Consider the following 14603-nt stretch of genomic DNA (forward strand, 5'->3'; position numbering starts at 1 on the left):
ACTGTGTGACATTCTGGAAACTTTAGTAGGTGATCACTAGCAGAATATTTTTAGAAGTTATACAGGGACTTCATCCTTTTCTCATGCCTCTCTAATTCCAGGTTGTCATGAGGTGAGCATCTCCTTCCTGTTTCTCATGCTCCTGCTCCCATGATATTTTGCCTCACAATGAGCCTAGAAGCAGACATGTGAGCATGAACTGTAGCCTTTGAAACTGAGCCTTTCTTAAGTTGCTTCTATCAGATATTTTCTTCACAGTGATAAAGGAAGGTAATTTGTGTTGGAAGTAGGGTACAACTTTTGTACCTACAATGTAGACTGAATGTCACATAGGTATATTGAGATGTCAAAATTAAAACTCCCTTGTACTAGTGAGAGGAATAAAAAAAGGCTGAAAAATACTAATATTGATATCTACTCATTACTATGAATTATGTCCTATGCAGAAATTTCTGGTAGTAGAGGAAAGGGAGGAGTTGAGATACAATACTGAAGTCATTGTATTTAGAAAATCATCACTCTTAGTATATCATTAAGTTGCTTTTTGAGATTTTTCTTAATTCCAAAATTCTTGAAAAGTAAAGTATTCCATCCATTACAAAAATATGGTCCTTCCAAGAATCCTCATGTTATAGAGGTCATGGAAATAAAATGAGTATACATTAATGCACAATTAGAGTTACTGGATGGAGAGCCAAAGGTTGATTTCCATATGCCCAGCTCCAATTGTGTACTTTAAATCATGTACTGAGAAAGACTGCAACTTGAAATGGGTCATTGCATTTTCCGCACATCTTTCAAAGTTGACCGGGTAAATCCCAGCCTCCTAAGTATCTCCTCAACTTCAAGGGAAATGTACGATGTTCCAAAACAATTCTCTTGCTTTCCCTATTTAGACCTTATCCTTTAATTGTATTATGTTCAAGTGTAGGCAACTAAGACCAAAACCTTTGGGAAAAAATGATTTGGAGAAGGGGATCAATGCGTCCTCAAAGAAGGGTGAATCATTGTACCATTCATTTTTCTGTGATACTTTTGTGATTTTCCATATGCTATCCTGAAGAGTTAACTTAGACTGCATCAGCAAATATGGTAATCCTGATAGTAAATATGTTGTGCTCATAAGGGGATCATAGCATCATCATGAACATATGTTTTCCTCAGTATCCACCATAGATATGTGAAGCCAGAGTGAAAAAATTAATCTTCAGAAAGCCACCTGCCTCATTCATTTATTTCAATTCTAAAATAGTTATTCACTAAATTTAAAACCTGACATTTAATCATTTTATAATTTTAGGGAACTGAGGACAAATTTACCCAACAATTACCTAAAATTATAGTCCAGTGTATATCCAGCTTCATGAAGTACTTTAGCTTTTATTATAAGGACTGACATCCATTTATCAAATGACATCGAAAGTCCATATTTCTATCCAGATACTCCTATAGCCATGGGGTCTCAGGCCTAATTTCTAAAAAAATTAACTAAAGAAAATACTTCACCTAACATGATTTTAAGTGAAGTAAACCAGAACCAAAGAAACATAGGCTCAATGGCTTCTCTCATTTGTAATAATTAGTATATGTCTAGGACGGGCCAAGCAGAGGATCACAATAACTCAATAGTTATGTACATATGACCATATAAAAATGATGTTGATCAAAATGAACTCCAAGATATGGAAACCAGGTTTGTTTTCTTTTGTTTGTTTCTTTCTTTGTTTTTGATTTTTTAATGTACTATGTGAAATGATTTTCTTTTTCTTTAGTTTATTTTTCCCCCTTTGGTTTATCCCCTGTTGTCACTGTTTTTGATTTTGGTACCCTGTATCTTTTATATACATTTATATGATTTGAGGAAGGGAAGGGGATTAACAAAATGGTGAGACAAAGGACAAAGGGTGAACCAATAGAACAGCAATACTCACAAGACACTATGTTGCAGATTAACTTTATAACTTGGGGGGAAAAGAAAGTGGGAGAAAAATGAGAGATGGGTAACAATGTAAGATAAGAAATGTACTCATTACCTTACATATGTAATTGTAACCCCTTTGACTTCGCCCTTACAATGAAATTAAATTTTAAAAAGAGCCAGAAAAAAGAAAGAAAAGATTTCAATGCCTGCATATATTATTTGACTTAGAAACAGAGGATATAATAATAAACCTGGATTCGGCCAACAATTACCTGTTTTACCTTCCATAACTACTGTTCCAGCCTAGAGTTACCCTTATAATTTTAGGGTTTAACTGATCTGTACTGTTTTGTTTCTAAAGCAAATTATCCTACACATGGGCAGTCAGTGTATCTGTCAACCTGTCTTTGTTTTCCTAAGTATCAAAAACAATGTAATACTTTTAATGTTTTCTATAGGCATGGTCATGAGTAATACAATATTTCTTTGGAAAATTATATATCCAAATTCTATTGCCCTTTACTTTTAATGTAAATGCAGGGTCTCAACTGCAGGTGAACACAGAAATCTCTTGCTTCCAAGGACATATAAACATAGTGGTAGAATAATGTGACAAAAGTAAGTACCATCTGCAAGTTTCTTTGAAGCTTATGATGATAATGCACTGGCCATGCATATGTGCTGCATCAAGAGTTATGACCAGTAAACTTGTACATTCCACAAAGGTAACAGCCTTGAACCTGCTGTACTCGTGCAGCAAGAGATTTTGGAGAAGGGAAATTCATTCTGCTATGGCAGCTGCACAATTGTTAAGAACCTGCACTACCAAAGGACATTGGAACAAGAATAGTTAAAGTGTTGGTATTCCAGTTGTTCACATAGAAGGTACTTGTTCACAATAAGCACTGGCATCCAAGTTTTACTTGATCCTTTTTTGTCCTGCCTCTTTATTTTTGTTATTTTCTTTACAACCTTGTTTTATGTTTTGATGAAACGAACACCATTTTTTCTCTTTTCATGTTCTGTCTTGCTCTCAAACCTTCAATTCCATTTGCAGACTTCTCCCATCTTTTCATTTCTCAATCTATACCTCATTTTTTTCTTCATATGCATATTGTATGATAATGATACTGTGAATTCTTCTCTGATTTGTGCCTATCCTAGAGCTCATCAACAATGCTTCATAAATTTCAGAGCATTTTCTCTTACTTCAAACAATTTTCTCTTACTCTAGAGAATGATACATTGGATATTATTATAATATTGGTAGCATGAACTGTCTTTTTTTTTTTTTTTTTTTTTTGGCCAATCCTGGGCCTTGGACTCAGGGCCCGAGCACTGTCCCTGGCCTCTTCTTGCTCAAGGCTAGCACTCTGCCACTTGAGCCACAGTGCCCCTTCTGGCCGTTTTCCATATATGGTGCTGGGGAAACGAACTGAGAGCTTCATGTGTAGGAGGCAAGCAATGAACTGTCTTTCATAGAAAAAGATACAAGCGTAGACTCAATTCTACCCAAGTTTACTCAGTGTGTTATAATACTGTGACTGAGTCAACTTATGTTTATATGTTCTTCACATCCACTTACCTAACCCAATGAATGTATAAAAAACTGATGTACAAAAAACTACATACACTCACATAAACAGACTGTGTCTTTAAAACAGTTTGCCTTGCTAATGGCTGAGCTGCAGCAAACTATCGACGAATCCTCTGAGCCTTAGAATTCCTTGGGCTGTGCTGGAAAAATACATCTTAATTAACCACAGAATCAAGAGATCAATGTGAGCCATTACGAGTGCAGCACTGCACCAAGTGTAGCACATCTAGGAAAGCAGGTTATCTCCATAGAGCTTTCCCAGAAGTACAGAGTATGTGCCAGAATGTATGTAAAGCTCAAGAAAGTGGTACTACGTGTGACAAACCGAATCAGTCACCTTTTAACAGCTGGGGTGGGGGTGGGGGTGGGGGTGGGAGGGTGGGGGGCACGTATCTCAGGACTAATTTCTAAAAAAAAATAAGTAATGAAATCACTTCAATGCCTGCATAATATTTGACAGAGATACAGAGGATATAATAAGAAAGCCAAATTAAATCAACAATTAGCTGTTTGATCTTTTGTAACTACTATCCCAACCTGCAGTGACCCTAATATTTTTAGGGTGTAGCTAATATGTAAAACTTTGTGCAGTTACAATGTGTATACATGCATAATTAATTAAATAATTTGTTTCTGATCTATAAAATCTCTATTTGCAGGCTGGCCATTCTTTCTGATATTTCTGATTCATTTTCCCAAAGTAAATCTTCATGGTTGGGTCTTCAAAAAATCACTCCAACGGGCTGGGAATATGGCCTAGTGGCAAGAGAACTCGCCTCGTATACATGAAGCCCTGGGTTCGATTCTCCAGCACCACATATATAGAAAACGGCCAGAAGTGGCGCTGTGGCTCAAGTGGCAGAGTGCTAGCCTTGAGCAAAAAGAAGCCAGGGACAGTGCTCAGGCCCTGAGTCCAAGCCCCAGGACTGGCCAAAAAACAAACAAACAAAAAATCACTCCAAGTGTTTTCTTATCTATTCTATCTGTCTCCTTCCTTCCCTCCTCCCTCCCTCCCTTCCTTCCTTCCTTTCTATGTATCTATTTATCTATCTTACTTATTTAACATGACAAGCATACTCCTCTAAGAGAGTCTTTAATTTTTCCATTTTCTATGCTTGAGAAGTTGAAGAAAAATATCATCTAGGTATAATCTAATGTCAGATCATATTAAAAGGAATTATACAATGCTATGATCTATTTTGTACACAATATAAAATAAATTGTTGGAAACATTGGGTTATTTTATCTTCTAGTACAAACATATCATTCTTAGAGTGTAGTACTTACCTTTCTAGGATGTTGTAAACTGCAACTGTACGGAGCAATGCATTATATGGATGTATTTAAATTCAGAAAAAAAATGTCTTTCTTCTATTATAATATATAAATGTAAGCAAATCCTCTTCTGGCTAAAATCATGTCAGAAAACATTGACATAAGATACTAAAATAAGGCTGAAGTTCATATAGTTTTTATGTATTATCTAGGTTTTTGGTTTTTTTTCTGTAACTTTCTGGTGGGTTGGTAGACAAGTATAAGAAGCAACATTTCCGAGTATCAAATTGATGTACATATTTATACTTTATTTCAGAATGTTTGTTACTCCTGGGCCTGACAGTAGGTTCTCTCGAAGGCAAACAAGCCTTTTAAAAATATCAATTTTCAGAAACTTCAGAAAAATGAGAAGGTACACAATGATAGTGATTTGGGGTCTAGGTTCTTTACTACACAAAGCATTGCAAAAAGCAGGGTCAGATAAAGAGGCATACAGAAGTGTTAGTTTATTGGTTATCTATTCTATCTTGAATCACATGGTGGAGTTGTTGACTTATTGATTAGTCCCTGCATTTCCTTTCAGCACATAAATGAAAGTCCTTGATCTGTAAAATCAGGTTAAAAATCTTCCAAGAGAATTCACTTACTGTATTTCGAACTTCAAAAAATGTTTGAGTTTGAACTGTGCCATTTATTGAAGTACAAAAATATTTGAAAGTATGTTGGTAGACAGAACTCTTCACATCTCCACATTTTTCTGTGGATGCATGTGTATGTGTGTATGTGTTTGTGAGTGCATGTGTATGCATGTGTAAGTACCAGGCCCTGAACTCAGGGCCTCACTCTTATTTGAAGCTTTAGATCAAGACTGGTGCGCTATGATTTAAGCCACACCACTACTTCCAGCTTCTTTCTGGCTAATCAGAGATAGGAGTCTACAAATAATATGACTTTTGCAAAGGTAAGTTGAGATATAAACACACTCTTTATTTAGATCAATAGAATCTTTATCAAGGACTAGTGGGTCTAAAAGGTAATCTGTATTATGCATTCTAAAGAACAAATTTCTTTTTCATCTCTCACTCTCAACCTAGATCCCAAAATAACTTGGGTAACTATATGAAATACTTGTGTGGAGTAACTTATGCAAAGTTAGAGAGTACAAATCTCCCCCAGATTTTCCATCATAGACAGACATTAGTCGTGCATTGTAATATTTTTTATTAATTTTAAGGACTTGGTGGCGCCAAAGAGAGTTAAACTCTTCTCTACATAATCTATTCTTATGGCAAAGACCCAGGAGAGACCTACCAACAAATGTTTTTCTGTCAGCCCCCAGGAGGCTATGTCACTGCAATCCATGGAGATATAAAAGTTATATAAGAATTATATCAAGAATCTAAATGCATGAAAGAGAAATGGCAAAGGCTCTTGTGTTCTGTAAGCATACTTCATTTATTTGATATACATGCAATGACTACTCCATGGGGCATTCCAAAAGCTAAAATACATAAGATCATACTGTGAAGAGCTTTTACAGAGATTGAAGGGCGATCAGTTGGAAATGTTAAAATGCAGATCTCTGTACTTAAAAATTCCTATGAACATCATCTAAATTTCTTTCAAATCAAAAAATTACATCTGATACTTTCTATTCTTTGGTGATTATTTTTTGAAGGTTTATTTAGCCTGCATTAGTTTATGGAGAGAAGTTTTTTGTGTGATAATTACATGTAGGCAGGATACTAGAATCTAGTTCAACTCTTCCATTATTTCTATTATATAATAATTTCTTCCCTCAAATACAAATGATTTCTTTTTCTTATAATATGATATTCTCACTTAAAATATTTAGTACAGAAAAATTAAATACAAAAAACTATGTTAACTGTGTGGTAAGCTTTCATTCTAGTTCTCTCAGTATACTGTTACATTAAAATTAGTATTAGAACTAGGAAACTGAAAGGGAATACCAAAATCAAGAGACACAGGGTAAAAAAGACAAATGATTACAAAAGCAATACTTACAAAACTGTTTAGTGTAAATCTACTGAACAACTCATGAGGGGGAAGGGAAAGAGGGAGGGGAGAAGGGGGAATGAGGGAGGAGGTAACAAACAGTACAAGAAATGTATCCAATGCCTAACTTATGACACTGTAACCTCTCTGTATATCAGTTTGACAATTAAAAAATTAATTAATTAAAAAAAGGATATAGACTTTATGGTGAATACTATATAGATATGATTCCTTTTATTGTTCATGATAATTCTATGATTCCTCCATTTTACAAGTCAAGAAACTGAGGCACAGAAAAATTAAGTAATTTACTTGTGATTTCAAAATTGATATAAAGCAATATGGGAAGTGGTTAGGACCTCAATCTTGGTGTTCATGTACCAACATCCACTTACTCAACTGCTTTGCTATATGGGCTCCAAACTGCTCAATTACAGACAACTAAAAATATGAAATATGCTAACTAGATAAGATAGAAGGAATCTCTGTGTGTGTTACATTTTAGTACTTCCCTTTTTGAATCCAACAATACACTGTGAAATTACTCTAAGCCAATAAATATAGATCCAAGGCAACATTGTAAAATTATGATAGTAAGAGTCTGTAATTTTACATATATCACATATAAGACATTTTATTGGCCTTCTACTCATTAAATTTAATTCAGTGCAATAAACAAAGAAAATCTGTTTGCTAGGTGTGATACTAGAAGAAATGATTTGACTGAGGAGCCCTAGCCTAGAGGTTTCTAACATCTCGCCTTATGGGAGGGATATTTCTCAAGCTTTACAATTAACAAGACTTTGTCACTATTGTTAGGGTATGGGATCTTGTCAACAAATAAGTCAGAGGATTGTAGGAGAAGTTTAGGGATTTCTATAATATAGCCCATCTCACCTTTGAGTGAGGGATTGACAGAGTACCATGGTAGCTTCTAACACAGGGCTTATTCAGTCTCTTCCAGGCCAGGGTAATCAGGCTGCTTTGGAAAGAAAGGGACTAGCCTGTCAGTGAAAAATTGGGTGATTAAGAAATCCATCATACTTTATCGTCCCATTGAGTTATGATGTGTCACCCTTCATCTCTTTGTAATGCTTGCACATTGTCTTACATTATTCTGTCAGTGTTTACTCCATCTAGTATTTAACACATTCTACCTGTTCTTCATGAATGTACAAAAATGAATATTCTCTGTCAAAGGGTTGTCCCACAATTATGGGGACAGTGTGATAGTTGTCAGAAAAGTATAATATAACAGAAGACATTAGCAGCAGGGAGCAAAACAATATAGTGTTTGAAAATTTGGGTTACAATACAACTACAGCTTTGCTTCTGAATTCTTTATGATATAAATTCCTGTTCAATGAGAATGCTGATAATTTCTCCCTAACTCCATTTGGGGATAATGAATTACTGCCTTTAAAGTTTTGCAAAGACTATCTGGGACATAGTAAGTGGTCATTTAATGCTATATTTACCATCTTACACAATCTTAATTTTCCCACTAGTATTGATTCTATTGTGTCATAGTAACCATTTCCTTACAAACTTATTTTAAAATGAAATGAAATGTAACCACAATTATTACCATTAAAATGTAATGCAACCATGTGGATCTGCTCACTCAATATTTCCACTTGGGTGGCCAGTAATTACAACAAAATAAATATCCTTAAGGTCTAAAAGATCATTTTCAAATCCCCCTTGTAGCATATTCCCTAAGATCTCCTACTGTTTACATGTTTTATATGTTTTAATTCTTGATCTTGCTCAGATCAGCTCCATCTCTTTCATATTCTTTGCTTCCAAGATTGGCCCTATAATATATTTCTTTATCCGGAAGCCCTTCTAGGTTTGCATAAATTTTTATATGCTTACTCAAACCATTGGTTTCTCTGGCTAAATAAGATTTAATAACAATTACGTGATATATAATAACAATATAATATAATATAATATAATAATAACAATTATGTGATATATAGTCTCTTTTACTGGTCCTTGTTTTGTGTCCTTCTATATCCATCAACTCAAACATTTGAAAGAATTGAAATAAGAAATCTTCTCTTTCATTTACTCCTCAGTAAGTTTTCAAATCAAGTTATCTTTTCTGCTTGTTCTCTCTCTCTCTTTCTCTCTCTCTTTCTTTCTTTGTGTGTGTGTGTGTGTGTGTGTGTGTGTGTGTGTGTGTGTGTGTGTGTGTAGTGTGACAGCATTACATACCTCCAGACAACACTCTGGCTTCACAATTACTCAATGGCTAGGTAATATTTGGCGTCTGTTCCCGAAATGTGCCAACTACAAGTAGCAGCGCTCCTTATCTTTTATCATCACGTGATATTATTTCACTTACAGAATCTAAGATCTGATAATCTCTCTTAAGCAGTAACTCAGTGGGATTTAAGTTAGTATATACTGTATCAGATACAAAATGGTGTCCTTAGGACACAGTGAAAACTATACTGTGTTCTCTGCCTTACAGGGTCCTGTTCTATGCTTTCACCTCTCCTGCTTTTTTTCTCTCACCCTCGCATCTTACTTTCATGATGCATGAAGCATCATTCATCCTTTCTTGAATCTAATTATGATCAAATACTTCAGAAATAAACAATAATATCCAGAAAGGCCTAGGTCTCCCAATGTGTCTGTCTGGTATTCTTCTACACTAGGTATCATCAGAAAATTGTCATATACATGTTATTGGGAGGAAAATCTCCCAAACTAGGCTGACTTAAACCATGATTCCTTTTCCCTTGTCTTGACAATTCCATTATACATATTTGGTTGGTATATTAAAGGCACAAAAGCATAGACGAAAAAGATGAGATTACTAACAGCAGAGTCTGTAACTATGGCTTTGTCACAGTTACAGAACAGCCCAAGCTCTGGTTTTAGGCTCTGGGGAACAGGATCTAACCATTTTATAGCCAAGATAGTGTAATTCTAAATGGCTTGCATGATTGGGCTGAACTTTGTAAAGTTTTCCTCCCTACAGTGAGAATGTTCAGGGAAAAGGAACAAGGCATGATCTGAGAAGGATCATTTTGAAACTTTTATTTTTAACATTCTTATTCTTCCAGTTTATGAGTAATAGTTCTGTATTTAATATTTTATTTTCCCCTTCAAATCCCATGTTTATAAAGACTGTGATCAGTAGATAGGTATTCAGTGATGGAATAAGAAAGACTGACAGAATGAACATATCTAAATGTTATTTCATATGCCCCATTTTGAATAATCTCTACATTATCTCTCATTTGTCACAGTACATATAGATTTCTTTTCATAATGTATTTCAAAATTCAACATTCTTAGAGTGGAAAAATACTTATGGGAAAGATGTATGTTGAAACCTAATACATTTCAATAAAGGCATAAGTACCCAAGATTCATTTCAAGAGACACGGGGAAATATTTGAAATAGAATTAGTAAATTCTCCCTCATCCATCAGAAGATAATCTAGGTTGTTCCTCTTCTGAGTTCATTACTCTCTAACACTTAGGATTCATAAAGTGCTGCTTACTGCTAATGTTTCTCTCCCCACTGTCCACCTGAGTCCAGGGACCATTAACTATCCCTAATGATCCTCTACAATGAAAGACCATGTTTGTTTTGCTAGTCATCATTTCATTTGCATTTTGTACACATCATCTTAAAAGCAGGTGAAAGACTAATATAACAGTTTGAAGCTTAAAAGAATATTTTCTTTTCTGTCTTCTTTCATTATCATGAAACACAATCAAGTATTCCTCCCAACCAACACTTCCATCTAAGGGTTCAGTTAGTACCTTCAGTGGGTTAGATAATTTCACAATAACATTTAAATGAGCTACATATGACCAAATGCGATACTCTATAAAAGGAACAAGAAACAACTTCAATTCAATTTTGACTACAGTACACCATCTGAAAGCCAAATGGCAGCCAGTGAATTTTCCATATGGGCATAGCTTTGTGCAAATCATAATATCTTGCAATCATTATTTGGTATATCTACATTTGCTATAGGGATTCACAAACACTGAGAAATAATCAGGATGAAAGCAAAACCACTAGCTTACTGCATCTCATATGTATACGTGACTTTAAGAATAAACAATGATTCATCCACAGATACTATCAAATTAGAAACACTATACAGTTGATATCTACGAGGAGTCAGTCTTAGAGATAAGACTAGTTGATGCATCATCTGGAGATGGGATGAGAGATGCTGTAATTCAACAGATTCACCAAAATTTAGGGGCAAAAGGGACTCAGATTAGAGAAGCTGCAGATTAAGCCTCACAAAAATACAACATTTTAAAAATATAATTAAATAGAATTATGGTTGCAAAGATAAAATGAACTAAAGGAAGAATAGGGACAAAAATAAGCAGTAGAAGAATATCAAAGTGTAACTCTGTCAGCAAATTAGCAGCAATGCAATTCAAGCTATCTATAAGAAATATGTATTTGACATCCACTTGAATTACAAATATAGAAAGAAGGGATGTGTAATAGCAAGGTTCCAGGTAAGTAAGCTTGTTTGCCATATTGCCTAAATTTCTAGTCTGCATTATAAAGGGTACTAGCTAAGGACAAAAAATAATCTAGAGTATTTTATGGGTGTAAGAATAATAATTGTTGAAAATGTTTGAGGATAAACTTCATATTTTTTACTCTTCTTTCTGCAACCCAATATAAACCTGTACAGAGTTATTTTTCTTTTTGTAAAGGTAGTGAGAACAAATGATTTTACATTTCTATAAAGAAAGAAAATGAAAAAGTATGTTGAAATTTCAGTAGGAATTATGGAAGAAAGAAGAAAAGACATAGTATATAATACAAAGCCTTGATGTTTATTCTTTATTTCTTCCTTTCTTTACTGTCAAAGTGATGTACAGAGGGGTTACAGCTTCATGTGTAAGGCAGTGAGTGCATTTCTTAGGTGAAAGGCAGCAGAAATTTTCATTTCTCTGGGATTGATTTGAGAATCAGAGATTTCAGCGTTTGGAAACTCTTCAGGTAATAAGGACCCTAGAGAAATATGGTAAAGCTCTATAAAAGTGATGTGGCCAAATTAATGGTCAAGAACTGAATGACTTAACCACTTTGGACAGGAAGCTATCAGAGAAACAAGATGCCTTCTGACATAGTCACCTTTAGGTCACTAAGACACAAGTCTGTGACACACTTAGGTGCAATCAGAAAATAATACAAGATTGCACAGCCTCCCCACAATGGGACCAGCCTTGATCCATCTGGCCTGCAAGAACAAAATAGAATAAACAGATGACTTACTAAACAACAGCAGTTTTGCAGCTCACATGTAATTGGGGATCTACCTCTCCATTAAGGAATGTTTTCTCCATAGGAACATAGTAGGAGGGTAAGGGAACTTAGGTCTCCTTTGTAAGGACATTGATTCATGAGGGCTCTGTTGTCATGAAGTTACCACCTCCCCCAAACCTTACCTCACATTATTATCATTTGGGGGTTATTATTTCTACATATGAACTTTGAAGATGCAGAAGTTTTCAGGCCTTAATAGGGCAGCAAACCAGTCCTTATTTACAGAGACAAATGTGGTAAACAGAGGTTCCTAAATACTGATTGCAAACAGGATAACATTAGGAAATGGTGGCTGACCACTGATTGCACACAAGTGAACTAGCATCTTGGCTGTTTTTACTGATGGCTGATTTTTCCTCCCTGGGGATTCTTCACTGAAGTTATTCACTCAAACACCTGACATACAAGACTCTCCTAACCCCACCTCCTGCTCCCCTCTTGGTAAAAATGCTATAAAAGTTAAAATTACCCTTTCATTGAACAAAACTTTGATTGTGCATAGACATAGTGCACTTGTCAGCATTAAAGCTGGAACTTCCCTAGTTTTATAAATGTTATCAAGAGGTTATATATTTTAGATCTACTCACATCTGCCTATAAGGAGTCCACCCCTCTACCAATTTGGAAGTACTTGCTAGTACATTTTCCAAATAGGAAATATAACCTGTTAGTTCCATGGAAAATTAAATTAATTTATAATTATCCATTATTTTAGAATAATGAAGTGGAATCGAATGAATAAACAACAAAATTCATCATATATAGAAATATTATGTATTTTTTATGAAATGTAATATCAGTTGCTTCTGTAGATAGTGCTATGATTTGAAAGTGTTCCTGAAATTTCATAGGTTGGAAATAATCCCTATGCAACATTGTTGAGAGGTGAGGTCTAACCAAAGATGATTATTTTATAATGATCTTGCCCTCATTAATATATCACAGCCATTATTGTGGAATGAGTTAGTTATCAGAAGTACACTTGTTATTAAAGTGAATTTAGCTTCTTAAGTTTCCTTTCTCTCCAGCTATCCAGATGCCAACATCTTGCTAGGGCATTGCTCACTATAAGAAATAAAGCTCCATTTTTCAAAAAATGTCTAATTTAATTTATTGTCATAGCATTAAACAAATCAACTACATGAGGAGAATTTGGATGGAGGTGTGAATATGTATATGAAGGTATGTATATACATGGGTGGTGATACAAGTGTCTGTTCCTTACCATGAATTCTGGTGGACAGTTTGAAACCCATTGTGTGAAAAGATCATTAGGGTTTGTTTGTTTGTTTGTTTTTTAATTAAGAAGACACCTCAAAGCCTACATAATATTAATTAGTCCTGGGAATAAACAAAATTATCAGATGCCAGCTGTTTCTAAACCATCTGGACATGAAACAGCATGTTAACAAAATATCTAAAAGACATATTGTCTGCTCCTTCTCTATTAGATGCTTACTTAAATAAAACATAGTCATGTGTTGTAGCTCTGAGATGTCAGTCCTAGCAACAATTTAATTCACATGCTCAAATTACAAAGTAGATCCATCAAATCTTCTAAATAACTAGACTGATCATGTTCTGAGACTAAAAGAAATCTGTGCTTAGCAGTCTCAAAGAAAATGTTCTGAATTGAGTATACTAAATCAAAGAGAATTTCAGAAAATACACAAATAACTATCAACTGCTCCATAAACAATAGGGTATTGTTCATTAATAAAAACAATACAGTGACATGCATAAAAGGAAACAGCAAAATGACACTGGCACATGCTGGTTGTAACACTAGCTAATTATAGCTTAATTTACATCAGGTTGCATGAAAATATGACATGAGGGCTGGGAATATGGCCTACTGATAAAGTGCTCGCCTCATATACTTGAGGCCCTGGGTTCGATTCCCCAGCACCACATATATAGAAAAAGCCAGAAATGGTACTGTGGCTCAAGTGGTAGACTGCTAGCCTTAAGCAAAAAGAAGCCAGGGACAGTGCTTAGGCCCTGAGTTCAAGTCCCATGACTGGCAAAAAGAAAATATGAACATGAGTAAGTTGAGATCATAGGAGGGCAGTGAGAAGAAAAATTCTTACTAACAATAATGATTTGACAAATCACTGGTGGAGTGCTACTTTACTATTTGAAAACATCTCTAGATATATAATGATTTCAATAAAGAGACTATTAAAGGAAACAAATATCCTCTGAAAGCCATTGTCCAGATGATAATGAGACTTTTCATCAGGATTCCTGGCAAAATTCAGAGAGACATTAAAAGAATTATAAGAAGAACTACTCTTCTCCTGATTCCAACTGCTTCAGTGTACAATTTACTGAAATTCTAATTTATTAGTTTAGTTATTATAAATAATTACTGAAAAGTGTTTCCAGGAGAGAATAACTTCTGTACCCAGGCCATTACATACATTTTCCATGCAACTCCCTTTCCCTGTGCTTTG

Source organism: Perognathus longimembris, chromosome 5 (assembly GCF_023159225.1).
Source record: "Perognathus longimembris pacificus isolate PPM17 chromosome 5, ASM2315922v1, whole genome shotgun sequence".
In the NCBI taxonomy this organism is placed as follows: domain Eukaryota; kingdom Metazoa; phylum Chordata; class Mammalia; order Rodentia; family Heteromyidae; genus Perognathus; species Perognathus longimembris.